We start from the raw sequence: 27,619 nt of genomic DNA on the forward strand, positions 1-27,619 counted from the left end.
AAGCCTCTGGGGTTTGCCACAAGAAGGCGGACCACACCTGCCCACAGCCTCCTTCGGTGTCCTCTGGAGGTCCCAACATCCCTTCCTGTACTAGTTATCTCTGGTGGCTTAACCTCAAAACTTACTGGCTTAACATAACAAGACACATTTGTTATGTCAGAGTTTCTGCAGGTACGGAATTCGGGATGGAATTAGCAGGATAATTCCGACTTGAGGTCTCTGAGGAGGTTTTAGTCAAGATGTCAGCGAGGGTTGCAATCACGTGAAAAATTGACTGGGACTGAAGGAGCCATTTCCAAGGTAGGTCACTCACACGGCTGGCAGACTCAACACAGCTGTTGGCAGGAGGCCTCAGTTCCTTGCAAGGTGGATGCCTCCATAGGGTTGGCTTCCCCCAGAACAAGTATCCAAGAGAGAGCAAGGCGGACATGCATTGTCTTTTATAACCTAGTTTCAGAGTCACACACACACACACAGAGTATCATTTCCATAATATCTTATTGGTTACACAGGTTGGCCCTATTCAGCGGGAGAGGGGGCTACACACACACACACACACACACACACCACAGACAAAACCAAAAGTTAAGAGGGTCTCCTTGGAGGGTGCCATCTTGGAGGCTGGCTGCCACTCTCCACAGGGTGCCATCTTGGAGGCTGGCTGCCGCATTCTCCATAGAACTAAGCCATGGGTGTACCTTCATCATTGGATCCATGGCTGCGACTCAGTGCAGGGAAACCAACTCTGGGGCTGGGAACTTCCAAAACCTGAGCAACAATGTATTCTTTCTGAATCCTCAAAGTGAAGCATTCAAAATATGTCCAGCCAGGCTCCCAAGGTTTATCCCAAAGAGTTTAGAAATCCAAGACACACCACCATAATCTATCTGAATTCAACATTTCCCCCAATTCCTTTTTTTTTTTTTTAAGATGGAGTCTTGCTGTAACCCAGGCTAGAGTGCAGTGGCGCGATCTTGGCTCACTGCAACCTCCATCTCCCAGGTTCAAGCAATTCTCCTGGCTCAGCCTCCCGAGTAGCTGGGACTACAGGTACCTGCCACCACACCCAGCAATTTTTTTTTTTTTTTTAAGACGGAGTTTTGCTCTTGTTACCCAGACTGGAGTGCAGTGGTGCGATCTCGGCTCACTGCAACCTCTGCCTCCTGGGTTCAAACGATTCTCCTGCCTCAGCCTCCTGGTTTCACCATGTTGGCCAGGCTAGTCTTGAACTCCTGACCTCAGGTGATCTGCCCGCCTTGGCCTCCCAAAGTGATGGGATTACAGGCATGAGCCACTGTTCCCGGCCGCCCCCAACTCTTTTTAATCATTTTTCCCTTTTGATATACATTTTACGTACCATGAAATGCACAAATCTTAGGTGTACATCTGCCCAGTTTTGAATAATATCTTATACCTGTGTAACTTAAATCCCTTTAGAAATACAGAAAATTTCCTCATGCTCCTTTCCAGCCAACTCCCCAGCCCTTGCCACACACACTCACACACTGAGGCAACCACTGTTCTGGTATCTTTCACTGTAGTTTTACATGCTCTAGAATTTCAAATTAATTGATATTTTGTCTGATTTCATTTTTAATCAGCATGTTGATTCATCCATGTTGTCATGCACCAGTAATTTTTTTCCCCTAACTTATCATTTTTTAAAAAATTTTGAGCCTAGAGAAGAACTCAAAGATAGTACCATGAAGTTGAACCCTTAGTCTAGACCTTTACATTGTTAACATTCTGCCACATTGGCTTCCATTCTTTCTCTCTTCTTTTCGTTTTACTCACCTACTTGAAAGTTGCACATGCCAAGACACTTCATCCCTAAACACTTCAGTATGTGCTCCTAACAACAAAGACGTTCTTCCACATGACCACAATACCATTATTATGCCCAAGATGTTGGATACTGGTACAATACTATTACCCAATATAGAGTCCATGTTCAATTTCTCTCCTAATGTTCTTATTTTATTTTATTTTTTTTTTATTTTTTGAGATGGAGTCTCACGCTGTTGCCCAGGCTGGAGTGCAGTGGTGCAATCAGCTCACTGCAGCCTCTGCCTCCCAGGTTCAAGCAATTCACGTACCTCAGCCTCCCAAGTAGCACCCACCACTATGCCTGGCTAATTTTTGTATTTTTAGTAGAGACAGGGTTTCACCATGTTGGCCAGGCTGGTCTTGAACTCCTGACCTCAAGTGATCTGCCTGCCTCGGCCTCCCAAAGTGCTGGGATTACTCTCCTAATGTTCTTTAGCGAAGGGCAGGCACCCATGGTAGCGTGCCTACCATGTGGTGGCGTCTGGGAATACAGGGTCAGCCGCTCCGACCTTGACCCTTCCTTTTTTGTCTTTCCCTCATTTTCCCCCCTGCTCCCCACCTCCTTCCTCTCCCTGGGCATCTAGTGTGCACAGTGCCCTCGCTTGGGTAGCCACCCAGCTCTCCTGAACCTGCTAACACTTCCTGGGCAGTTGATTTCAGCTCTATTTCTATGAACTTTCCTTCCTTTTTTTATCAGTGGCCAACCCCTCTGTAGTGCACCCTGCATCCGCCCCAGGGATCATTTGAATGCACTTTGGTAATGAACAGGAAAGATCTTGTCCATTCCTAGGGTACCAAAGACACTGAGAAATAGTCCTCCCTCCTCATTTGTTTTTGTGGCTAGGTCTAACTGCCTAAATAAACCTCTCTCCGCAGTCTTCTCCCTCAACAACAAGGTACTGGGAAGTTTTCCTGGGCTTAGAGTAAACACCAGCTTCTGCCACACAGACATAGACACACGCATGCGTGCGCAGACACACACACACTCACACACTACACCAGCAGCCTTACACTCAGATCAGTTCTCTCCCACCATCAGCCCAAGCCTCTGAGTCTCCATTAGGGTGAGACAGGAGCTATTGAAGCCCATCCAGGTAAATGCCATGTTCAGAGGCACAGCCACAGCCCTCTGAGCTCTGTAGCCTCACTGCACCTTGCCCTTGGTAAGCCAAGGACCTCCTGGCCAGCCTCAAGCTCCTACTGTCCCATCCAACCTCACTGATCACTTGGCTGCAGGACAGAAACACATGCTTGGCTCCAGAGAGCAAGGACCTCCTATTTGCCACTCTAAATATTTATACTCGGTTCTGCCACACTCCCCTGCATTGGGATGTTGAGGACATGCAGTAATGACCTTCTCGCTGTGTTTGGGAGGGAGAGGAAGGACAGGCTCAAGCATGCAGTTCACAGAGCCAGTGACGGGCTGAAGGCCTGGCCCATCTAGGGGTTCTAGAGCCCAGGGAGCAGCATCAGACCCCAGCAGCTCTAGACCACCTGCCTGCCTGGAAGACAGACAGGGACTGTGCAAAGGAGCTGGACTTTTTTTTTTTTTTTTTTTTTTTTTGATGAAGTCTCGCACTGTTGCCCAGGCTGGAGTGCATTGGCACAATCTCAGCTCCCTGCAACCTCTGCCTCCTGGGTTCAAGCAATTCTCCTGCCTCAGCCTCCCGAGTATCTGGGACTACTAAATCAGCCACCGTGCCTGGCTAATTTTTGCCCTTTTTTTTTTTTTTAGTAGAGACAGGGTCTCACCATGTGGGCCAGGCTGGTCTCAAACTCCTGGCCTCAGGTGATCTGCCTGCCTTGGCCTCCCAAAGTCCTGGGATTACAGGTGTGAGCAACCACGCCTGTCCAGAAGTTAGACATTGAGTCTGAAGACTTCGTTCCAGCCTCTGTTGCTGCCTGTGTCTGAATGCCTGGCCTTGTCAAGCAGCTGGAACCAAGGACCCAGAAAGTGCCAGGTCCCTCTTCAGTGCACAGACATGCATGGCTATGAAAACATCTCAACACATGGGCCGAAGCCTTCGGCCCCTTCTAGCAGCAGCTGCCTGCTATGTGTAACTTCATTCGCTGTAGGAATCCCATGCCCCAAAAAATCTCTGTACAAGCCATGACTAAAGTGTACCCCTCTTACTTCCAGCAGGGCTGCGTGTATTTATTTTAGACATAGGTTCAAGTGGGCTTCTGGATGGCATGACAGCCGCAGTGGAAATGCTGGTGCCCTGTTTCATCAACTCAGGGGTGGAGGGGTGGCCAGTTGCCAGGGAAGTTACGTAGGTTGGCCCTACTCAGTGGGGAGGGAGCTACACACAAACAGACAAAACCAGGAGGTGAGAGTGTCTCCTTGAAGGGTGCCATCTCGGAGGCAGGCTGCCACTCTCCACAGGGCGCCATCTTGGAGGTTGGCTGCCACATTCCCCCATAGGACTAAGCCATGGGTGTACCTTTATCATTGGATCTACGGCTGGGAGATTTTGTTGTTGAGACAGGGTCTCGCTCTGTCCGCCAGGCTGGAGGGCAGTGCTGCGATCATAGCTCACTCCAGCCTCAAACTCCTGGGCTCAGGTGACCCTCTCACCTCAGCCTCCCAAGTAGCTGGGATTATAGGTGTGAGCCACCATGCCTGGCTAATTTCTTCATTTTTTGTAGAGACAGGGTCTCGCTATGTTGCCCAGGCTATCACCAGGTATTTTTAAAATGAACTCAAGGGACAAGACTTTTGTCATTTAAAGAGGCCAGGAGAAGTGTTATCAGAAAAGGGTGCCAGGGTTGGTGGGAGTGAGCCCACCTGGCGTTGTTTGCCATCAGTGTCACCCTCCAATGTTTAATCAAGCCCCCCTATCCCAGGTATGGGCCCTTTCCTAGCCTCTGTCCCTCATTCAGATCTATCTTCCCCTCACTTGTATGTTTCTTTCTTTTTTTTTTTTTTTTTTTGAGACAGAGTTTCACTCTTGCTGCCCAGGCTGGAGTGCAGTGGCACGATCTTGGCTCACTGCAACCTCCGCCTCCTGGTGTTACCGGGGTTCCTTGCTCCCAGAGCTTCCAAGATGGCGTGGGCCACTTCCAAGATGGTGGCAAGCCTCCTGTTCTCTGACTTGGGGTTCTTGGCCTCATGGATTCCAAGGAATGGAATCTTGGGCCATGCAGTGAGTGTTATAGCTCTATCAGAAGCCATGGGTCATGGAAGAGAACCGTGGAACCCAGTGACTAGCGTTCAGCTCGATTAGTATGAACCCAGGCACTTAGCCGTGCAGGAACAGTGGCAAGCCTTTAGCCCGATCAGGAGCGGCAATGGGCGTCTAGCTGGATCAGGAGCACAGTGGACACCCTGCCGGATCCGGAGGGATGGAAGTCAGTGGGGTTGGTGGATGGCAAGCAAAAGCTCAGCTCGAGCCGTAACAAACACGGACCAGAAGAGAATGCAGGTGCAAGATTTAATAGAGTGAAAACAGAGCTCCCATACAAAGGGAGGGGACCCAAATCCCCATCATTGTCCCTCCTGCTGTGCTCTCAGGCAATAGATGATTGGCTATTTCTTTACCTCCTGTTTTTGCCTAATTAGCATTTTAGTGAGCTCTCCTTACTACTTGATTGGTCGGGTGTGAGCTAAGTTGCCAGCCCCGTGTTTAAAGGTGGATTTGGTCACCTTTCCAGCTAGGCTTAGGGATTCTTAGTCGGCCTAGGAAATCCAGCTAGTCCTGTCTCTCACTGGGTTCAAGCGATTCTCCTGCCTCAGCCTCCCGAGTAGCTGGGATTACAGGTGCCCACCGCCATGCCTGGCTAATTTTTGTATTTTTAGTAGAGACAAGGTTTCACCATATTGGTCAGGCTGGTCTTGAACTCTTGATCTCAGGTGATCCACCTGCCTCGGCCTTCCAAAGTGCTAGGATTACAGGCGTGAGCCACCGCGCCTGGCCTCTTCCCCTCACTTCTACGACTCCCCAGCCCCACCACCAGAGCACTACTTGGGCCGCTTGTCCTAATGTTTGGTCCTAGGTTGTATTCGGGATTTCAGATGGCTTACAAAAATACCAGATGGATTGGGCAAAATAAGAGGAGAAAAAATTTTAAGGCCAGGTTATGCCTTTAGCACTGAGCAAAGCACAGCCTTTTTTTTTTTTTTTTTTTTTTTTTTTTGAGTCAGAGTCTCGCTCTGTCGCCCAGGCTAGAATGCAGTGGCATGATCTTGGCTCACTGCAACCTCTGTTTCCCGGGTTCAAGCGATTCTCCTGCCTCAGCATCCGGAGTAGCTGGGATTATAGACACACACCAACACACCCTGCTAATTTTTTGTATTTTGGTAGAGACGGGGTTTTGCCATGTTGCCCAGGCTAGGAAAAGCACAGTCTTCTACAGTTGCTGGAAGAGGACTAGGATTCTCTCCAAGTTTTCAGGAGGCCAAAGCAAAAGGCCAAATGATCATTGCAGCAGCTGCACAGGCCTTAGGGGTGATCACACTGGTGTTTAGGAATAGCATATCTTGTTGTCTCTCAAAAGTGAGAACAGAGCGAAATCTCCCCCAGTGGGCCCAGCCAAGGAGCGCTGTTAGTGCTCAGCTTTCTATTTCTTTCTTTTCTTTTTTAAATAGAGATGGGGTCTCATTATGTTGCCCAGGCTGGTCTCAAACTCCTGGGCTGAAGCGATCCTCTCACCTCAGCCTCCCAAAGTTCTGAGATTACAGGCATAAGCCACGGTGCCCAGCCCAGCTGCTCTGTTTTCATGATAAGTGTTGCGGGGTTGGGGCCGGGGGTGGGGAGGGGAGTGTTGTCGGATGGTATTTGGGTGATAGTTCCTTCTTTTGCGTTGTTTTTAATCCAATTCACAAGTTGACTCAAATAACATTGTCATGGTGATTAACCCCTTTGGCAGAAATGAGAAAATCAAAAGCTGATGCAAATAGATAACAAAGAATCAATCCCAGGAAGAGGAAAGGGTGGGAGAGGCATTTTACAGCTTATCAAGATCAAAGGACAGAGGCCATCTCTAAACAAAACCAAACCCTGAAACTCACCATCACAGAACTATGTCAAAAGGTTTCTGCATCCCCACTACGGCACCCATCACCATGACTAGCCCAGAGTATTTCCAAACGATTGCTATCCATCATATTTTCCTCAGCACCTCCTATTTGTAACTTAACAATAATTAACAACTGCTTCCTTGATCTCTTCTCTGGCTGACGGATTGAGGCTGCAGTATTTCAATTTGCCAGCAGGTGTCACCCCAGCTAACACGATTCAGAGAAGCCTAAAAATGTGAGGTTCTTTTTCCGTACACCTTTGATGGCACCAAAATGTGTGTGGGCAAGTGCAAAGTCCAAATTCCTAACTAGGACATCCCAGGCCCTTCATATTTGGCCCAACTCATGGTTTACTGCCTTAGTTCTTGCCAATTCAGGCACACATTCAATCAGCAGAGGTTTATTGAACATTCGTTATTTGTAAGGGGCTATCCGGGGGCTGGAAATGAAAAGATGACAGAGATTTCACCTCTGTTCCGGAGAATTGCATGGCTTACTCTGCCCAGGAGAGGGCTAAGCTGCTATGTTAAAACATTGGCAGCCGGGAGCGGTGACTCATGCCTGTAATCTCAGCACTTTGGGAGGCCGAGGCAGGCAGATCACGAGGTCAGGAGTTCGAGACCAGCCTGGCCAAGAGACCAGCCTGGCCAATATGGTGAAACCCCATCTATACTAAAAATACAAAAATTAGCCGGGAGTGGTGGCGGACACCTGTAATCCCAGCTACTTGGGAGGCTGAGGCAGGAGAATTGCTTGAACCCAGGAGGCAGAGGTTGCAGTGAGCCGAAGGTCACACCATTGCACTCCAGCCTGGGTGACAGATCGAGACTCCAACTCAAAAAAAAAAAAAAAAATTGACTAAGCTGCTACAACAAATATGTGTGCGTACATATACACATATATGCTATTAGACATTACGTAGCATATACGTATAGATATACACATTATACATGTGTATGTATGTATGTATATTTGTCATAGCAGCTTAGCCAATGCTATGGATATGGATAATTATATACTTATATTTCGTATATATAATTATATATGATATATTTATATTAATTGCATATAATTATATATGAATGATATATATAATTATTCATATTTATAGCATTGACTAAGCTGCTATGGCTAAGCTGCTAAGCTGCTAATTTTTTTTTTTTTTTTTGAGACAGAATCTCACTCTGTCACCCACACTGGAGTGCAGTGGTGCGATCACAGCTTACTGAAGCCTTGACCTCCTGGGCTCAAGTGATCCTTCCCCCTCAGCCTCCTGAACAGCTGGAATTACAGGTGTGGGCCACCACACCCAGCTAATTTTTGTATTTTTCATAGAGACGGCATCTCACCATGTTGTCCAGGCTGGTCTTGAACTCCTGGGCTCAAGCCATCCACCCACCTCGACCTCCCAAAGTACTGGGATTACAGTTGTGAGCCACCGAGCCCAGACTACTAATCTTAATTAGCAGCTATATATGAAATATACATGAAACACATATATTTCATAGCCAATGCTATGGATATGGATAATTATATATATAAGATATATGTTTATATTATATATAATTATATATAAGATATAACTTTATATCTATATTATGTATAAATAATTTATGTATACATAATATAGATATAAAATTATGTTTATGTTATGTATAAATTTATTTATAAATAATTTATAAATTTGTACATAATATAGATATAAATTTATTTATATATAATATAGATATAAAATTATTTAACATTTATATATATAAAATTATCCATATCCATAGCATTGGCTAAGCAGCTAAGCTGCTAATCTTAATTATAAGATATAATTATATATATGAGAGATACATAAGACACTGGATAAGCTACTCAGAGTTTTAAAGAATCTGAAATTAATTTATTTCTCAAGCAAAAGGCCAGGGGTGGGTGGTCCAGACTGGTCGGGCTACTCAGCTCCATCGGGTCAGTTGGGGCCATGGCTTCCTCCCATCCGCTTGCCTCACAGTTCCTAGGATGTTGTCTTTGGCTGCATGGTCAAAGCTGAGTCATAACCTCATCCATGCTTCACCCTGGAGAAGGGAAAGAGAAAAAGTGGAGGGCATGCAATTTGGCTTTTAAGCAAGAAACACAGAAGTCACACCTAGCACTTCTATTCACATTCTAGGGCATGGACCTAGTCCTATGGCCACATCTAGCTGCAAGGAAGACTGGGAAATGTAGCCTTTTGCTAGGCAGTGATGAGCCTAGTTAGAAATGTGGGGCAGCCTGGGCAACATAGCAAGACTCCATCTCTGCAAAAATAAAGAAATGGACAAATTAGCTGGACATGGTGGTGGTATACACCTATAGTCCCAGCTACTCAGGAGGCTGAGGCAAGAGGATTGTTTGAGCCCAAGAGTTTAAAGCTGCAGTGAGCTATGATGGCACTACTACACCCAAGCCTGGGTGACAGAGCAAGACCCTCTCAAATAAAATAAAACATAAAATAAAAGTGGGGCAACTAGCAGTCTAGTCAGAAAGCATCTCTCTCTTTCACACCTCACTTTATTTTTAATTGACTTGTAAAACAACTTTGTATCTTCTAGAGTTGCCATCAGTTGCAATTGCATAGTTTAGAAATGCCAGTTCATAGAAATTTCTGGTGAGTAGAATGTCCTGTAGCAGTTTACTGTGCACATTTCATGTTAATGAGACATCTATTACTTCCCCCTCAGGGATAACAAGTGTTATCACAATGGCAATTAAGCGGATAAAATTCCAGTAAAATGAAACTTAGTATCGAGTTGTTGTCTACTCAAGAGAATGCAACATTTAAGTCAGCTGTTGAAGCACGCATAGAAGCTAACCAAGCAGAAAAGAGGGAAGAAAATTCCAGAGTGTGAACAGCATGTGCAGAGACCTGTAGTCTTGTGGGAGACAAGGTGTGTTCATTGTGTGGAGTGGGTATGTGTGTAGGGAAGGCAGGTGAGAGAGAAAACGGGGTGGAGTCAGGTTGTACCAGGCCTTATACATCAAACTAAGGAAGTTGGATTTTACCCTGCAGAGTAGATGCTTTGGGGGTTGCATTAGTCTGTTCTCACACTGCTATAAACATACCACCTGAGACTTGGTAATTTATAAACAAAAGAGCTTTAATTGACTCACAGTTCCATCTGTCTGGGAAAACCTCAGGAAACTTACAGTCATGGTGGAAGAGAAGGAGAAGCAAGTACCTTCTTCACAAGGCGGCAGCAGAGAGAGTGCAGGGGAAACTGCCACTTATAAACCATCAAATCTTGTGAGAACTCACTATCACGAGAATAGCACGGGGGAAACTGCTCCCATGCTCCAATCACCTACCACCAGGTCCCTCTATCGACACGCGGGGATTACAATTCAAGATGAGATTTAGGTGGGGACACAGAGCCAAACCATATCAGGGGGTCCTTCCCAGTCCAAGAGCCATGACCATGTCCAAAAATTCTGTCACTCCATGGGTTGGGGTCCAGGTAGCCAGTTGATAGATGTTTTTGTTGTTGTTGTTGCTGTTGTTGTTTGAGATGGAGTCTCACTCTTGCCCAGGCTAGAGTCCAGTGACACCATCTCAGCTCACTGCATCCTCTGTCTTCTGGGTTCAAGCGATTATCCTGCCTCAGCCTCCCGGGTAGCTGGGATTACAGGCGCCCACCATCAAGCCTGGTTGATTTTTCTAATTTAGTAGAGACGGGGTTTCACCATGTTGGCCAGGTTGGTCTCGAATTCCTGACCTCAGGTGATCCACCCACCTTAGCCTCCCAAAGTTCTGGGATTACAGGCATAAGCCACCGTGCTCAGCCCCCAGTTGATAGTATTTGACCCTCACTGTCTTGCTCATAGTTAACTGACAGTTCCAGGGATAAATACCTGACCCAGGACAGGCAAATCTGATCCTTCCTCTCAGGAATCTGAAAATGGGATTGAAACCACTGCTTATTGCCGACCTGTGTCTAGAACAATAACAAATACACTGGAAACTGCGGGGCAGCCTTAAAAGCTATATAAGTGCAGAATCGGACAAAGCTGGTCTGCAGGGGGACAGACAACCAAAGCAGGTGTGCAGAGCAAAGCAGGGATGAGAGTCAAGAAAGGCATATGTGGGTTTCCACCCAGTCTCCAATTCTTAGTTCCTTTTCTTCCCTGAGGCTGGGCAGCATTTTCCACTACTTGGGTTATATAGTACCCCTTTATTGCCCTCTTTTCTTTTTTCCTTCAAATAGCTTGAGTAATAAATTATTTACAGCATGGGCTAAACTGCTGCTGTTGCCCAAAAGACCCCCAAATATAGCTCCAACAGGATAGTTTACCTATTATATCTATAGGCAGGCAGTCCAGGGAGGTTGGGGGCTCTGAGGCACTAGGACATCCAGGGAACCAGGCTTTTTCTGTCTCTGTTTCCCAGCAGTCCATGCCTTAAGGTATTGCTTTTCTCTGCAAGATCAAAGCTAGATCCCAGCACCACACCTACACACCAGGGAGGAATATGCTCAGGATTTAGAAGGGCAAGACTCAGAAATGGTATACACCACTTCTGCACTTCTGCTCACAACTCATTGGCCAGAACTGAATAATAACCCCACCTAGCTGCAAGACAGTCTGGGAATATAGCTCTCAGTTGGGCAGCTGAAATCCTATTCTATGGAAGAAGGAGAGAACAGATAACGAACAATTCACTGTCTGCCTGCTGGTTTCTGTAAATTGCATTGCACCCAAAGAACCCCAACTTGAGCTCTGTGTAGCTTTTCTTGACCGCTTCAAGCTGAGCTGATGTCTCCCTTTTCTGTACGTGGTTCTTAGCCCGTATCACTGCACTGTATTCATCTGTTTGTTGATTAGTTGATTGGGTTTTTGTTGTCGTCTTTTTTTTGTTTTTTTGTGTTTTTTTGAGATGGGGTCTTGCTCTGTCTTCCAGGCTAGAATGCAGTGGCACAATCACAACTCACTGCAGTCTCATCCTCTGAGGTTCAAACAATCCTCCCACCTCAACCTCCCAAGTAGCTGGGACTACAGGCATGTGCCACCATGCCCAGCTAATTAAAAAAAAATTTTTTTTTAGTAGAGACGAGGCCTCCCTATGTTGTCCAGCCTGGTGTCTAATTCCCCCAGGAATTAGGTCAAGCGATCCTCCTGCCTAGGCCTCCCAAAGTGTTGGCATTATAGGCATGAGCCACCGTGCCTTGCCTCATTCATCTGTTAATTTATCTATATAGAAGAGACAGTTAGTGATCTCTAGTTTCTGCTCCTTCCCTCTTCCTTGGTAGCTAAGTCCCCCTCCCCCAAGTGTTATGTTTGGCACATTGCTAAATGGAATAAAGCTGACATTCGCCAGGCTCCCTTACTGCGAGGTATGATAATATGATTCAGTTCTGGGCTGGGTGCAGTGGCTCACACCTGTAATCCCAGCACTTTGGGAGGCCAAGGCTGGAGGATCACTTGAGCCCAGGAGTCTGAGATCAGCCAGGGCAACACAGTGAGACCCTGCCTCTGCAAAAATGACAAAATAGCTGGGTGTGGTGGCACAGCCTGTAGTCCCAGCTGCTCAGGAGGCTGGAGTGGGAGGATCATTGAGCCTGGGAAGTCGAAGCTTTGGTAAGCCGTGATTGTGCCACTGCACTCCAGCCTGGGTGACAGAATGAGACTCCATCTCAGAAAAAATAATAAAGTTCTGGCCAGTGAGATGACAGCTTCCAGGAAACCCTATAAAAGATAGCTGGCATGCACCCTTTGTCAATTCTTTCTGTCTTCCACATTTCTCTTGGTTGGAATAGCAGTGTAATGGCTGGAGCTACGGCAGCTGCCTAAGACCATGAGGTATCTTGGGAGTGGAAGCCATACATGTTAGAGCAACAAGACAGAAGTCTTGGTTCACAACACTGTGGTGTGCCATAATATCTCTGGTATACTACATACATTATTTCTGAGAGAGAAAGAAACTATTTTATTTTGGGGGGATCTCCTTTACTCCCAGCCAAACCTAATCCTTATCCTACAACCTGTGTCCTTGAAATTTTCCAATGGACTACAAGCCCTGGAGAGCAAGGACTGATTCTTGTTCATCTGTGCATGTCTGGTGCCCTTTCTTCAGATTATATCCATGGATATGAGGCAGATTTCACTTTGACCCTAATCAGGTTGGTTCCCTTCCACAAATAGTCCACTAGACCTTCAGGGTAACACTATTAGGCTATTAGGCTTTGCCAGTCCACTCACATTCTTTCTTTCTTTCTTTTTTTTTTTTTTTTTTTTTTTTTAAGATGGAGTTTCGCTCTTGTTGCCCAGGCTGGAGTGCAATGGCGCGATCTCGGCTTACCACAACCTCTGCCTCCCAGGTTCAAGTGTTTCTCCTGCCTCAGCCTCCCGGGTAGCTGGGATTACAGGCATGCGCCACCATGCCCAGCTAATTTTGTATTTTTAGTAAAGACAAGGTTTCTCCATGGTGGTCAGGCTGGTCTCGAACTCCCAACCTCAGGTGATCCTCCTGCCTCAGCCTCCCAAAGTGCTGGGATTACAGGTGTGAGCCACCATGCCCAGCCCAACTCACTTTCTTACTCACGCAAGCATGATTTCAGGCCCACTCTATTCTGCTCAGATCCTCTCACTCTCAGGCAGACCTACCTGCTAAGATTCAGAGAAATCAAAGTGTTTAAGCCAATGGTTGCCTCTTCTTCCCGACACCAACTGAAAGGCTCACTTTTTCCTCTCCTTGCCTCTTGTTATAGCAGGGGTTGCTGTTCCTCCCATCAAAGGTGAGGCTCTCATTCCTGCCTTGCATCTTGGCCAAGAGTCTTTGGTAGGAACATAGAACTGTCTATCGTCCCTTCACTCTCCTGTCTCTATCTCCAGCTCTTTCAGATCTTTTCTACTGATTCCATAGTATGCACAAGTCATGTTCAATAAGAACAAAACAACACACACACACACACACACACAGTCTTAACACGTCATCTCCACTCGTATCCCCTTTGCAACTAAACCTCTCCAAAGAGTGGTCCATACCCTCTGTCCCATGGCCTCATTTCCTGTTCATTCTTCATGCCAATCAGCGTCATCACCCAAGACGTGCCTGTTGCTAATGTCAGCAGACGTGTTTCCATCCTCTTCTTTCCCTCTCAGCGGTGGTGAATCATGTTAGTTGCCATGCCTTGGCTTCCGGTGGACCTGGCCTCTTCCTCATACCTTTGCAGAGCCTTTTCTTCTGCTCAGTTATTCAAATAATGGTTGGCCAGAAGACACTAGATGCAGTCTTTCTCACTCTATCCTCTTCCCTACCTGACCTCCTCCTGTGGCTAATTTTTGTATTTTTAGTGGAGACAGGGTACCTTTTTTTTTTTTTTAATCCAGAGGAAGGGAATTGTAACACCTGTTTCACGGGGTGGTTGTGAGGATTAAATGATATCTACACAATGTGCCCAACAGAGTTCCCTGTGCATAAAATTGCACATCACATACTCAGATACTCTTAGTCCCTTCTTCTTCCTGTAACCAAGAGGAACCAACCACCAGTGAACCACAAGACAGAGAATTCCTGACCCGGTCCTCAGCCACAGTCTGCCTGTACTTCCTGCTCTCTGGGTTTTCATGGTGTTTACCTGCTGCGTGGTGGTCAAGGATGACGTCCTTTTGATAACTCATGCTCTTTGTCTTACTCCTTTCTCAGTAAAAACAGAAAAGGTTACATGAATAAGAAATAGGACATCGAGGCCAGGCACAGTGGCTCACGCTTGTAATCCCAGCACACTGGGAGGCCAAGGACAGTGGATTATTTGAGGTCAGGAGTTCGAGCATGGCAAACATGGTAAAACCCTATCTCTACTAAAAATACAAAAATTAGCCAGGCGTAGTGGCAGGTGCCTGTAATCCCAGCAACTCGGGAGTCTAAAGCAGGAGAATCATTTGAGCCTGGGAGGTGGAGATTGCAGTGAGCCGAGATCGCACCACTGCACTCTCCAATATGGATGACAGAGTGAGTCCCTGTCTCAATAAAAAATAAAAAATTTTAAAAAGGCACATCGAGGGGTGGGGCTAGGCGAATTCTAAGACTGTCATCAATTACTTTCAAACAAGGCAACTTGGCTGAGTGCAGTGGCTCACGTCTGTAATCCCAGCACTTTGGGAGGCTGAGGCAGGCAGATAACATGAGGTCAGGAGTTCGAGACCAGCCTGGACAACATGGTAAAACCCCATCTCTACTAAAAATAGAAAAATTAGCTGAGCAAGGTGGTAGATGCCTGTAATCCTAGCTACTCGGGAGGCTGAGGTGAGAGAATGGCTTGAGCCTGGGAGGCGGAGATTGCAGTGAGGTGAGATCATGCCACTGAACTCCAGCCTGGGCGATAGAGTGAGACTCTGTCTCAAAAAAAAAAAAAAAACTTAATCATTCCATTTTTATGTGATGCCTCACTAAGCACAGTGCCTGAGACTACAGACTGGGACAGACAATGAAAATAAGCAAAGGGTGGAAAACACATTTTCTGATGCCTCCAACCTACCCGCCTAAGGAAGTCTTACTAGACACAGTGGTTCTCAATCTTATCAGTCCCAACTCTCCTAAATATATAAATATACTTTTATAGTATACAAATATGATAAATACACTATGTTTATTATCATCCTTGATATATAAATTTTATTTTTAATTTTTAATTTTTTTGAGACAGATTTTCACTCTTGTTGCCCAGGCAGGAGTATAGTGGCGCCATCTCGGCTCACTGCAACCTCCACCTTCCAGGTTCAATCGATTCTCCTGCCTCAACCTCCTGGGTAGCTGGGATTACAGGTGTCCACCACCATGCCCAGCTAATTTTTGTATTTTTAACCTGAGTAGCTGGGATTACAGGTGTCCACCATCATGCCCAGCTAATTTTTGTATTTTTAGTAGAGAAGGGATTTCACCATGTTGGCCAGGCTGGTCTCGAACTCCTGACCTCAGGTGATCCACCTGCCTTGGCCTCTCAAAGTGCTGGAATTAATAGGCATGAGCCACTGTGCCCAGCCAAAATAAAAATTTTAAGTCAGTATATTTACTTTTGATAGGTATTGACTGGGCAGGACATGAGGGAGCCTTCGAGGGTGCTGAGAATGGATGTGTGTTGATGTGAGTGTTGGCTACATGACTACATTCCTACATAAAAAGCCATTGAAACCCAGGCATGGTGGCGTATAACTATAGTCCCAGCTTACTCAGGCGGCTGAGGAACAGGATGAGGATCACTTGAGCCCAGGGGTTCAAGTCCAGCCCGGGCAACATAGTAAGACCCTCATCTCTCTAAAAAAAATACCTCCTTGAACAAGGGATCTCTCTGTATTTGTTTTTGCAGCTGTATATGAATCTACAATTATCTCCAGAAAAATCTAAATCAAAAATTAGATGTGGCTGACCGCGGTGGCTTACGCCTGTAATCCCAGCATTTTGGGAGGCTGAGGCGGGCGGATCACCTGAGGTCAGGAGTTCGAGACCAGCCTATCAACATGGCGAAACCCCGTCCCTACTAAAAATACAAAAAATTACCCGGGTGTGGTGGCGGGTGCCTGTTATCCCAGCTACTTAGGAGGCTAAGCAGGAGAACTGCTTGAACCCAGGAGGCAGAGGTTGCAGTGAGCCAAGATAATGCCGGTGCACTCCAGTCTGGGCAACAAGAGTGAAACTCCATCTCAAAAAAAAAAAAAAGATGCAGCTCATGGAACGTGCCTGCAGCTCTTGGGGTTCCTGCAGCTCTTGGGGTTTCTGTGTCTTTTTTCACTGTCCGAGCTGGACCTACACAGCAGCAACCATGTCTAAGGGACCTACAGTTGGTATTGATCTTGGCACCACCTACTCTCGTGTGGGTGTTTTCCAACACGGAAAAATAGAGACAATTGCCAATGATCAGGGAAGCCAAACTACTCCAAGCTATGTCACCTTTACAGACACCAAATGATTGGTTGGTGATGCCACAAAGAATCAAGTTGCAGTGAACCCCACCAACACAGTTTTCAGTGCCAAATGTCTGATTGGATGCAGATCTCATGATGCTGTTGTCCAGTGTGATATAAAGCAATGGCCCTTCATGGTGGTGAATGATGCTGGCAGGCCGAAGGTCCAAGGAGGAGACAGGGGAGAGACAAAAAGCTTCTACCCAGAGGAGGAGATGTCTTCTATGGTTCTAACAAAGATGAAGGACATTGCAGAAGCTGATCTTGGGAAAACAGTTACCAATGCTGAGGTCACAGTGCCAGCTGACTTTAATGACTCTCAGCATCAGGCTACCAAAGATGCTGGAACTATTGCTGGTCTCAATGTACTTAGAATTATCGATGAGACAACTGCAGGTGCTATTGCTTATGGCTTAGACAGAGAAAGGTTGGAGCTGAAATAATTATGCTGATCTTTGACCTGGGAGGTGGCACTTTTGATGTATCAATCCTCACTATTGAGAATGGGATCTTTGACATCAAATCTACAGCTGGAACGCCAGGCACTGTGGCTCATGCCTATAATCCCAGCACTTTGGGAGGCCGAGGTGGGCAGATCACTTGAGGTCAGGAGTTCAAGACCAGCCTGGCCAAAGTGGTGAAATCCCATCTCTACTAAAAAACAAATACAAAAAGTAGCCAGGTGTGGTGGTGTGCACCTGTAATCCCAGCCACTTGGAAGGCTGAGGCAGGAGAATCACTTGAACCCAGGAGGTAGAGGTTGCAGTGAGCCAAGATCGTGCCACTGCACTCCAGCCTGGGCAACAGAGCAAGACTCCATCTCAAAAAAAAAAAAAAATCTACACCCAGAGAACTCACTTGGGTGGAGAAGACTTTGACAACCAAATAGTCAACCATCTTATTGCTGAGTTCAAGCGCAAGCATAAGAAGGATGTCAGTGAGGCCGGGCATGGTGGCTCCCACCTGTAATCCCAGCATTTTGGGAGGCCGAGGAGGGCGGATCCCAAGGTCAGGGGTTTGAGACCAGCCTGGCCAACATGGTGAAACCCTATCTCTACTAAAAATACAAAATTTAGCTGGGTGTGGTGGCATGTGCCTGTAGTCCCAGCTACTTGGGAGGCTGAGGCAGGAGAATCGCTTGAACCCGGGAGGCAGAGCTTGCAGTGAGCTAACACCACTGCACTCCGGTCTGGGCAACAGACCAAGACTCCATCTCAAAAAAAAAAAAAAAAGAAGGATGTCAGTGAGAACAAAAGAGCTATCTCACACCTTCATATGGTTTGTGAATATGGTAAGTATACTCTCTCTTCCAGCACCCAGGCCGGTATCGAGATTGATTCTCTCTATGAAGAAATCGACTTCTATACCTCCATTACCAATGCCTGATTTGAAGAACTGACCTGAAGAACTGACTTGCTCCATGGCACCATCGACCCCGTAGAGAAAGCCCTTCAAGACACCAAACTAGACAAGTCACAGATTCATGATATTGTCCTGGTTGGTGGTTCTACTCATATGCCCAACCTTCAGAAGCTTCTCCAAGACTTCTTCAATGGAAAAGAACTGAATAGGAGCATCCACCCTGATGAAGCTGTTGCTTATGGCACAGCTGTCCAGGCAGCCCTCCTATCTGGAGACAAGTCTGAAAATGTTCCAGATTTGCTTCTGTTGGATGCCACTCCTCTTTCCCTTGGTATTGAAACTGATGACAGAGTCACGACTGTCCTCATTAAGCACAATACTACCATTTTTACCAAGCAGACACAGAATTTCATTGCCTATTTTGACAACCAGCCTGGTGTGCTTATTCAGGTTTATAGAGATGAGCATTCCATGACCAAGGATTACAACCTGTTTGGCAAGTTTTGGGGTTTTTAAATTTTTTTTTTTTTAATGAAGAAAAGATGTTTATTTTGGCTTATGGTTCTGCAGGCTATACAGGAAGTGTGGCGCAAACGTCTCGCTTATGGCATGAGCCTTAGGGAGCTTACAATCATGGTGGAAGGTGAAGGGGAGCAGTGTATCACATGGCAAGAGAGTGAAGAGGAAGATCCCAGACTCTTTTAAATAATGAGATCTCACATCAACTAACTGAGCAAGAACTCACTCATCACCAAGGGAATGGTGCTAAGCCATTCATGAGGGATCCGTCCTCATGATCAAATCACCTCCCACCAGGTCCCAGCTTCACCTCTGGAAATCAAATTTCAACATGACATTTGGAGATAGAAAACATCCAAACCACATCACAAGGTCTCTAGATGGCTTTTCTCCCTGAAAAAGCTATTTCCATTTCTAAGTGTGATATATAAAAGAAACATAAAGGAAAGAATTTTGAAATGCATTTTCATCTTATTTTATCACAAATTTATTGAGATATTATTAACATACAATAAACGTCATTCTTTTAACACATGCAATTTGATGTGTTTTGGTATATACACAGTGATATACAACTATCACTGTTTTCTAATATTACAATAGTTTGGCCGGGCACGGTGGCTCATACCTTTAATCCCAGCACTTTGAGAGGCTGAGGCAGGAGGATCACTTCAGATCAGGAATTCAAGACCAGCCTGGTCATCATTGTGAAACCCCATCTCTACCAAAAATACAAAAATTAGCCAGGCGTGGTGCTGTGCACCTGTAGTCCCAGCTACTCGGGAGGCTGAGGCAGGAGAATCGCTTGAATGCGGGAGGCAGAAACAGAGGTTTCAGTGAGCCGAGATCATGCCACTGCACTCCAGCCTGGGAAACAAGAGCAAAACTCTGTCTCAAAAACAAACAAACAAAAAACAACAACAAAAATATTATAATAGTTTGATCAACCTGAAAAGAAATCCCATATCCACTAGCCATCATTCTCCATTCACTTATTCCTCCCTCTAGAAAACATCAATCTACTTTCTGTCTCAATGGATTGGCAAGTTTGAACTCACAGGCCTACTTCCTGCACTCCACTGTTCCTCAGATCGAAGTCACTTTTGACATTGATGCCAATGGCATCCTCAGTGTCTCTGCTGTGGACAAGAGTAGAAAAAGAGAGCACGATTACTGTCACTAATGACAAGAGCCATTTGGACAAGGAAGATATTGAGCTATGGCCCAGGAAGCTGAGAAGTGCAAAGCTGAAGATAAGAAGCAGAGGGACAAGGTGTCATCCAAGAATTCACTTGAGTCCCATGCATTCAACATGAAAGCACTGTTGAAGATGAGAAACTTCAAGGCAAGATGAACAATGCAGACAAGCAGAAGATTCTTGACAAGTGTAATGAAATTATCAACAGAATCAGACCGCAGTGAAGGAAGAATGTGAACATCAGCAGAAAGAGCTGGAGATAGTCTGCAACCCCATCATTACCAAGCTGTACCAGAGTGCAGAAGGCATACCAGGAGGAATGCCTGGGGGATACCCTGGTAGTGGAGCTCCTCCCTCTGTCGGTGCTTCCTCAGGGCCTACCATTGAAGAGGTTAATTAAGCCAACCCAAGAAAAGATGTAGCATTGTTCCACACAGTGAAAATATGGAAGGACTTAAATTTGTAGCAAATTCTGTGGCAGCTTTTAAAGTTCAGCTGCTATAGTAAATTACTGGGCATTCTCAATACTTGAATATGGAACATGTGCACAAGGGAAGGAAATAACATTGCACTTTATAAGCACTGTATTGTAAGTGGAAAATGCAATGTCTTAAATAAAACTGTGTTTAATATTGGAAAAAAATGAGATGCAGGTGATTGTTATGTTAGATGTAATTTACCCTAATTTTTTAAAAAATGAGATGCAATTCACACCCATCAGATTGGCAGACATGGAGAAGTTTAATAATACTCAACTTGGCAAGAATGGACAAAAGGGAAATTCTTAAACACTTTAGGAGCATAAGTGAGTAAATTACTATGGAGAACAACTCAGAATTACCTAGTAAGATTGGAAATGCAAATGTTCTATGAGCCAGAAATTCCAGTTCTAATAAACTATTGTGAAACACTCCCACATATGAACAAGGATATTTGTATGAGACATTCTTTGGAATATTGTTAGTAAGCGTACAAAATTGAAAACAAAGTGTTCATCAGTGTCTCCTTTTATTAAAAAATGTTTAATTAAAAACTTTTAAAATTAAAAATATTTCCCCTTATTAAAAAAAAAGTAAGTAGTGTGTAAATATCAATGTGGAACAGGAAATGTGAATAGCAATGTCTAATTTGATTCTACGGTTTGAGGAACTGTGCATTGCCCAACAGGCACACATACCATTAGTAAGTAATTGTGGTTGTTTAAGAATAAAATTACAATTTTATTTTTCCTATTTAAAAAGTCACATTTCCATGCTGCCTGCCAAAACTTAACAGATAACGTACTAGGTCATTAACACATCCTTGTCTATTTGAAAACCTCCAGACAAACAGGCAGATGAGCCTTGGAGCTTTGGCAATGGGAATTATTGCTTAGCTAGTAATAAACAGTGTTCTCAGAACTCAAAGATACTAAGGAGGGCACAGCCTTGAGGAGCCAAGGGTGATTGTTGGAAAATACCAATGCAACATTCAAGACACAGGAAGTTAAGAAGTAATTCAGGGTGCAGCACACCAACATGGCACATGTATACATATGTAACAAACCTGCATGTTGTGCACATGTACCCTAGAGCTTAAAGTATAATTTTAAAAATGTGATTTTTGATTTAAAAAAAAAAAAAGAAGTGATTCACATGAACCAAGACCACACCATTGCACTCTAGCCTGGGGCACAAGAGGAAAACTCTGTCTCAAAAAAAAAAAGAAGGTGATGCAAGACACTGATGTGACTATGGAACCCCTGTGGAACCCAGAATATAATCCATCTATGGGGCAATGTGGTAGCCATCCCCCAGTAATCCCAGCCTCCTGGTATTCAAGCCCTTGTGTAGTCCCCTCCCACAGTGAATCAGAGTTGGCTCTGTGTGGCCAATAAAATATGGTAGAAATGATGGCATGTGGCTTTCAAGGCTAGATCATAAATGGTATTGCTGATTCCACCTTGGTATCTCGGATTATTTGCTCTGTGGGAATCCATCTACCATATTGTCAGCACACTCAGAGAAACCCAGGGAGAGCCTCGTGGAGAAAGGATCTGAGGCCCCCAACCACCAGCCAGCACCAACTTGCCAGCCATGTGAACCACACTGAAGGTAAATCCTCCAGCCCCAGTGAAGCCTGCAGATAACTGCAGTCCCAGCCAACATCTGACTCCAACCTGATGAGCAACTCTGAGCCAGAACCACCAAGTCAGCTTCTCTTGAATTCCTGACCAATAGAAACTGTGAGATAATAAATGAGTACTATTACTTTGAAAAAATTCCTTGAGCTATACACTGAAGATTTGGGTACTTCAGCACATATGTTATGCTTCAATAAAAAATTATAAAATTTAATAATTATTTAATGCAGAAAATAAATGTAATGTCCTAATTGTTATATAAAAGATACATAAAATAAAGACAATTTATGAAAGATACTTTAATATAAAAATGCTTGGCCACTACAACTCCAGAAGACCCAAGAAGGAGCTTAAGGCTCACATCTTAAAAATCATCTTGGGCCATGTGCAGTGGCTCCCACCTGTAATCCCAGCACTTTGGGAGGCTGAGGCAGGTGGATCACCTGAGGTCAGGAGTTCGAGACCAGCCTGGCCAACATGGTAAAACCCCGTCTCTACTAAAAATAACAAAAATTAACTGGGCGTGGTGACAGTCATCTGTGATCCCAGTGACTCAGGAGGCTGAGGCAGGAGAATTGCTTGAACCAAGGAGTCGGAGGTTGCAGTGAGCCGAAATTGTGTCATTGTACTCCAGCCTGGGCAACAAGAGTGAAACTCTGTCTCAAAAAAAAAAAAAAAAAAAAAACTTCATATATATGCTTTATGGTACTAATGCAGGCTGAGACAAGTGTATTGAACTGGTGACTTGACTACTATAAGCAGTGCTGCCATTAGTGACTTGATTTTCCAAAACAGTAAATGTGGCAGATTATATTTTCCACAAATGGTCACAGAAACATTTGTGGTCCCACCTGCAATTCCGGAGCTTTGCCACTCCCCACTTGAAATTGGGTGGACTTCTGTGACTGCCTAAACAAGGTAAAAGACTAGGTCAAAAAAGGTAATATGGTGCCAGTAAACTTTCAGTGTCCTTTAGGGGGGCCAGACATTACACTTACTAGACAAAAACTTTAAATCAGCTACTAAAAATATGTTCAAAGAACTAATATGTCTAAAGAACTAAAGGAAAGCATGAAAACAATGTGTCACCATATGTACAACATCAATTATGACATAGAAATTATATTAAAAAGAGAACCAGATAGAAATCCTGAAGTTGAAAAGTACAAAAACTGAAATAAAAAATTCATTAGAGGGGTACAACAGCAAACTTGAAGATAGGTCAATTGAGATCATCCAATCTGAGGAATAGAAAGAAAATAAATGAATAAAAATAAACAAGAGACTCAGAGATCTTTGAGCCACCATCAAGCATATCAGCTTATACATAATGGGAGTCCCAGAAGAGAGGAGAGAGAGAATGGGGCATAATTAATATCTTAAATAATAATGACCTACAACTTCACAAGTTTGATGGAAAACATTAATATACACATCCAGAACCTCACCAAAATCCAAGTAAGATAAACTCAAAGAGATCAACACCTAAAAACATCCTAATCCAACTGTTGAAGACAAAGACAAAGAGGGAATCTTGAAAGCAGCAAGAGAGAAGTGCCTTGTCACATACAGTAAGGCCTCAATAAGATTAACAGAGAATGTCTCATCAGAAATCATGGAGACCAGAAGGCACTGGGGTGACATATGAAGTGCCGAAATTAAAAAGTACTGTCAGTCAATAATTCTATATCCAGTAAAGCTATTCGTTAAAGGTGAAGGAGAAATAAAGACATTCACTGGTTAAAAACAAAAAACTGTGGGTCGGGCATGGTGGTTCATGCTTGTAATCGCAACACTTTGGAAGGATGAGGCAGGGGGATCACTTGAGCACCAGAGTTTGAAGTTGCAGTGAGCTATGATTACACCACTGCACTCCAGTCTGGGTGACTGAGTGAGATCTTGAACAAGTAAAAGGAAATAGACAGTAATTCTGACCTACACAAAGGAATAAAGCACTAGTAATGGTACCTCCTATATAGGTAAATGTAAAAGACATTATAAATTATTTTTATGTGTATATAAGTCTTTCCTTTTTCTACCCGATTTAAAAGATAACTGGATAAGCAATAATTATAAAACTGTATTGGGCTTATTCTGTATGACTATAATAGCACAAACTAGTGGTGAAGTAATAGAACTATATAGAAATGAAGCTCTTGTCTATTATTGAAATTAAGTTGGTATTAATTTAAAGTAGATGGTTATAAATTAAGATGTTAACTGTAATCACAAGGGCAACAGAGAAAATAAATAGAAAATATAGTAAAAGAAATGACAAGAGCTGGGTGTGGTGGCACACACTTATAGTCCCAGCTACTTGGAAGGCTGAGGTGGGAGGACTATTTGAGCCCAGGAATTCAAGTTTAACCTGGGCAACATTGCAAGATCCCATCTCTAAAAAAAGAAAGTTGGGAGGCTGAGGCAGGCGGATCATGAGGTCAGGAGTTTGAGACCAGCCTGACCAACATGGTGAAACCCCATCTCTACTAAAAATACAAAAATTAGCCAGGCCTGGTGGCACATGCCTGTAATCCTAGCTACTAAGGAAGCTGAGGCTGGAGAATCGCTTGAACTCGGCAGGCGGAGGTTGTAGAGAGCTGAGATGGTGCTGCTGTACTCCAGCCTGGGAGACAGAGCAAGAATCTGTCAAAAAAAAAAAAAAAAAAAAGGAAAGAAAGAAAGAAAATGACAAGAGAATTAAAATGGTACATGAGAAAATATCTAACACAAAAGAGGGCAGTAATAAAGGAATAGAGGAACAATAAAATGCCATAAGACATATAGAAAACAAATAGCAAAATGGCAGATACAAATCCTACAATAAATACATTAAATATAAATTGATTAAACACTTCAATCAAAGGGAAATATTGGGAGAAGGATTAAAAAGACATGCTCAAACTGTATGCTGTCTAGGAGAGACTCACTTTATTTTTTATTTTTTGTATTTTTGAAACAGAGTTTCACTCTTGTTGCCCAGGCTGGAGTGCAATGGTGCAGTTGTCTTGCCTCAGCCTCTCAAGTAGCTGGGATTACAGGCGCCGCCACCATGCCAGGCTAAGTTTTGTATTTTTTTAGTAGAGACGGGATTTCGCCATGTTGACCAGGCTGGTCTTATACTTCTGACCTCAGGTGATCCACCTGCCTCGGCCTCCCAAAGTGCTGGAATTACAGACGTGAGCCACTGCACCTGGCCTGGAGTTCTTTATTTAAATCAACAAACTCATATTCCTCAAGCCCCAGACCATGGTAGGCAGCCCTCCTTTCTCTGTTCCCTCACCCCCACTCCCTAGCCACAGTGAGGGGAATGGAAAATGAGAAGCCACGAGGGCCTCTGCCAGGGAAGCCTACCCCAGATGTGTGGTGAGCACGGTGCAGCAGTGGCTGGGGTAGCAACCGCCACAAGCCCCTCCCTATAAATTAAGTCCCTGTAGCCACAGCTGTGGGAGAACTAAAAACCGCCTTGCAAAATTATGACTGAGACAGTGAAAGAGATCTAACCTAACTGACTCCATATTGGTTCTACCTTTAAGCTGTCCTTGTTCCTTCCTGGGCAAAGGCCGAACTAACTTTGAGAGGAACTTAGTTTACAGCTTAAAACAAAGATGATAACAGCCCTTTCCCAAAACAAACCTCCTTCTTGCCTAGGGACTAGACTGCCTTTATAGGACTAACAAATTAGCCACAAGATTAGAAATTATGGTTTAGGAGTCATGCAGCTGGAGGCTACAAGATTCTGACCCTCCCTAAACTGCTCCTAAAATCAGTGCTTAAGATATTTTGCCGACCCTGCACTTGATGGATCAGCTGGCACCACCCAGATCGATAAACTGGCTCATCTGATCTTGTGGCCCCCACCCAGGAACTGACTCAGCACAGGAATACATCTTCAACTTCCTGTGATTTCATCTCTGACCTGACTGATCAGCACTCACAGCTCACTGGCTTCCCCCGTCCCAGTAAGTTGTCCTTAAAAACTCTAATCCCCAGGCCTGGCGCAGTGGCCCACGCCTGTAATCCCAGCACTTTGGGAGGCTGAGACAGGCGGATCACTTGAGGTCAGGAGTTCAAGACCAACCTGGCCAACATGGTGAAACCCCATCTCTACTAAAAATACAAAAACTAGCCAGGCATGGTGGTGGGCACCTGTAATCCCAACGACTTGGGTGACTGAGGCACACGAATCAAGTGAGAATCGCTTAAACCTGCGAGGCGGAGGTTACCTGAGACTGAGTTTCCCCGTCTCTACTAAAAATACAAAAATCAGCTGGGCGTGGTGCCACGTGCCTGTAATCCCAGCTACTTGGGAGGCTGAGGCAGGAGAATCACTTGAACCTGGGAGGCAGAGGTTGCAGTGACCCGAGATCACGCCACTGCACTCCAGCCTGAGCGACAGAGTGAGACTCCATCTCAAAAAAAAGGTGCAAGACTTTTAATTTCTTTAGGATTGGGAGGGCCTGGAAAAAAAAAAAGATCTAGCTATGTAAATAGAGATTCTTTACAGATGCAAAATTTCCCCCCAAAAGGATAGCTTTGCAGGGCCATATGAAGATATGGCAAAGAAACACGTCTTGGGGTAAAATATTTTGATTTTCTTCCTTGCCTCGTAATGTTATTCCAGAGTCAGGTTGGAAACTAAGTCACGATATACAGGGTTAAATAAAACCCATCTGATGAGAATTTATGGTTTGTAGGGCATGACTCCCCAGATAGGAATTTAGACAAGATTAAAAAAAAAAAAAATCAGGGCTTAGTCCTCAGATCAGAGGATCTAGCGTGACATCCCATAGCTGGTCATGACAACCTGAGACACCCCGCAGTTGCTGCCCATCTGTACCCCAATCATGTTCCTGCCCTCTTGTAGCTGGTTGAGAAGTTCCAAGGATTCTCCTTGGGTTTCTTAGGGAACCATATGGGAGCCCCAGAGAAGAGCCCATCGTCCTGGGCTACTGCCAGCCCACCCAGGTTCATCAGGATCCACTGCACACAGGCCACGTTCTTTCCTCCCCAGGGGTGCACAGTTTGGAAGATGTCTGTGGTGTTAATGCCATAGCGCACTCAGCTGCTTGCAGGCATTGAGATATCTGCTCCATCTGCTTTAAGGCCATGGTGGAGGCCAGGGTCTTCTTTACTGGGGCCTGCCCCTCGGGGCACAGTGCGTTAATGAGCTCACATAGCTCTGTGCCCTCCTTGAGGAAATTCCGGAAGTTCTCGTGTCCAAGCTGGGACCAGCCCACATCCTTTTGGCACTGGGTGGTGATCCATTGATCTGCTCCAGGTCTGCGTCATATGGATTCTCAATTTTCTGCTGCACCTCCCGGCTCAGGCCACATGCAGGTACCTTGTTGGCCATTCCAATGGGTGGTGGCGGCTGTGGGGAGCATTCATGCAGGCTGGAGCGCCATGCACTCAAGGCAGGAGCTGTAGCAGCTAAGGATATTATTGATATGTTGGTGTACGTCTCCTATTTTCTTTTCTGTTTCTCCCTGTTTTTGTCTTTCTGGCTTTTTTTTTTCTGTCTTCCTGTAGGTTATTTGAACATTTTTCAGATTTTCATTTTTTATTTATTATAGTGTTTTTAAGTATATATCTTTGATTAGCTTTTAGTGGCTGCTCTAGGTAGTTTATATATTAGGTTGGTGCAAAAGTAATT

The 27,619-nt window shown here is 44.8% G+C and overlaps 2 pseudogenes; one reads left to right on the forward strand and one right to left on the reverse strand.

Moving 5' to 3' along the window:
* LOC100979692 (heat shock cognate 71 kDa protein-like) overlaps positions 1–27,317 on the forward strand; it is a 63,867-nt pseudogene extending 36,550 nt beyond the window's left edge.
* On the reverse strand, positions 26,729–27,319 carry LOC100979348 (transgelin-2-like; annotated as a pseudogene).
* Between the last annotated feature and the right edge of the window lie 300 nt (positions 27,320–27,619).

This window comes from Pan paniscus, chromosome 7 (genome assembly GCF_029289425.2).
Source record: "Pan paniscus chromosome 7, NHGRI_mPanPan1-v2.0_pri, whole genome shotgun sequence".
Classification (NCBI taxonomy): Eukaryota; Metazoa; Chordata; class Mammalia; order Primates; family Hominidae; genus Pan; species Pan paniscus.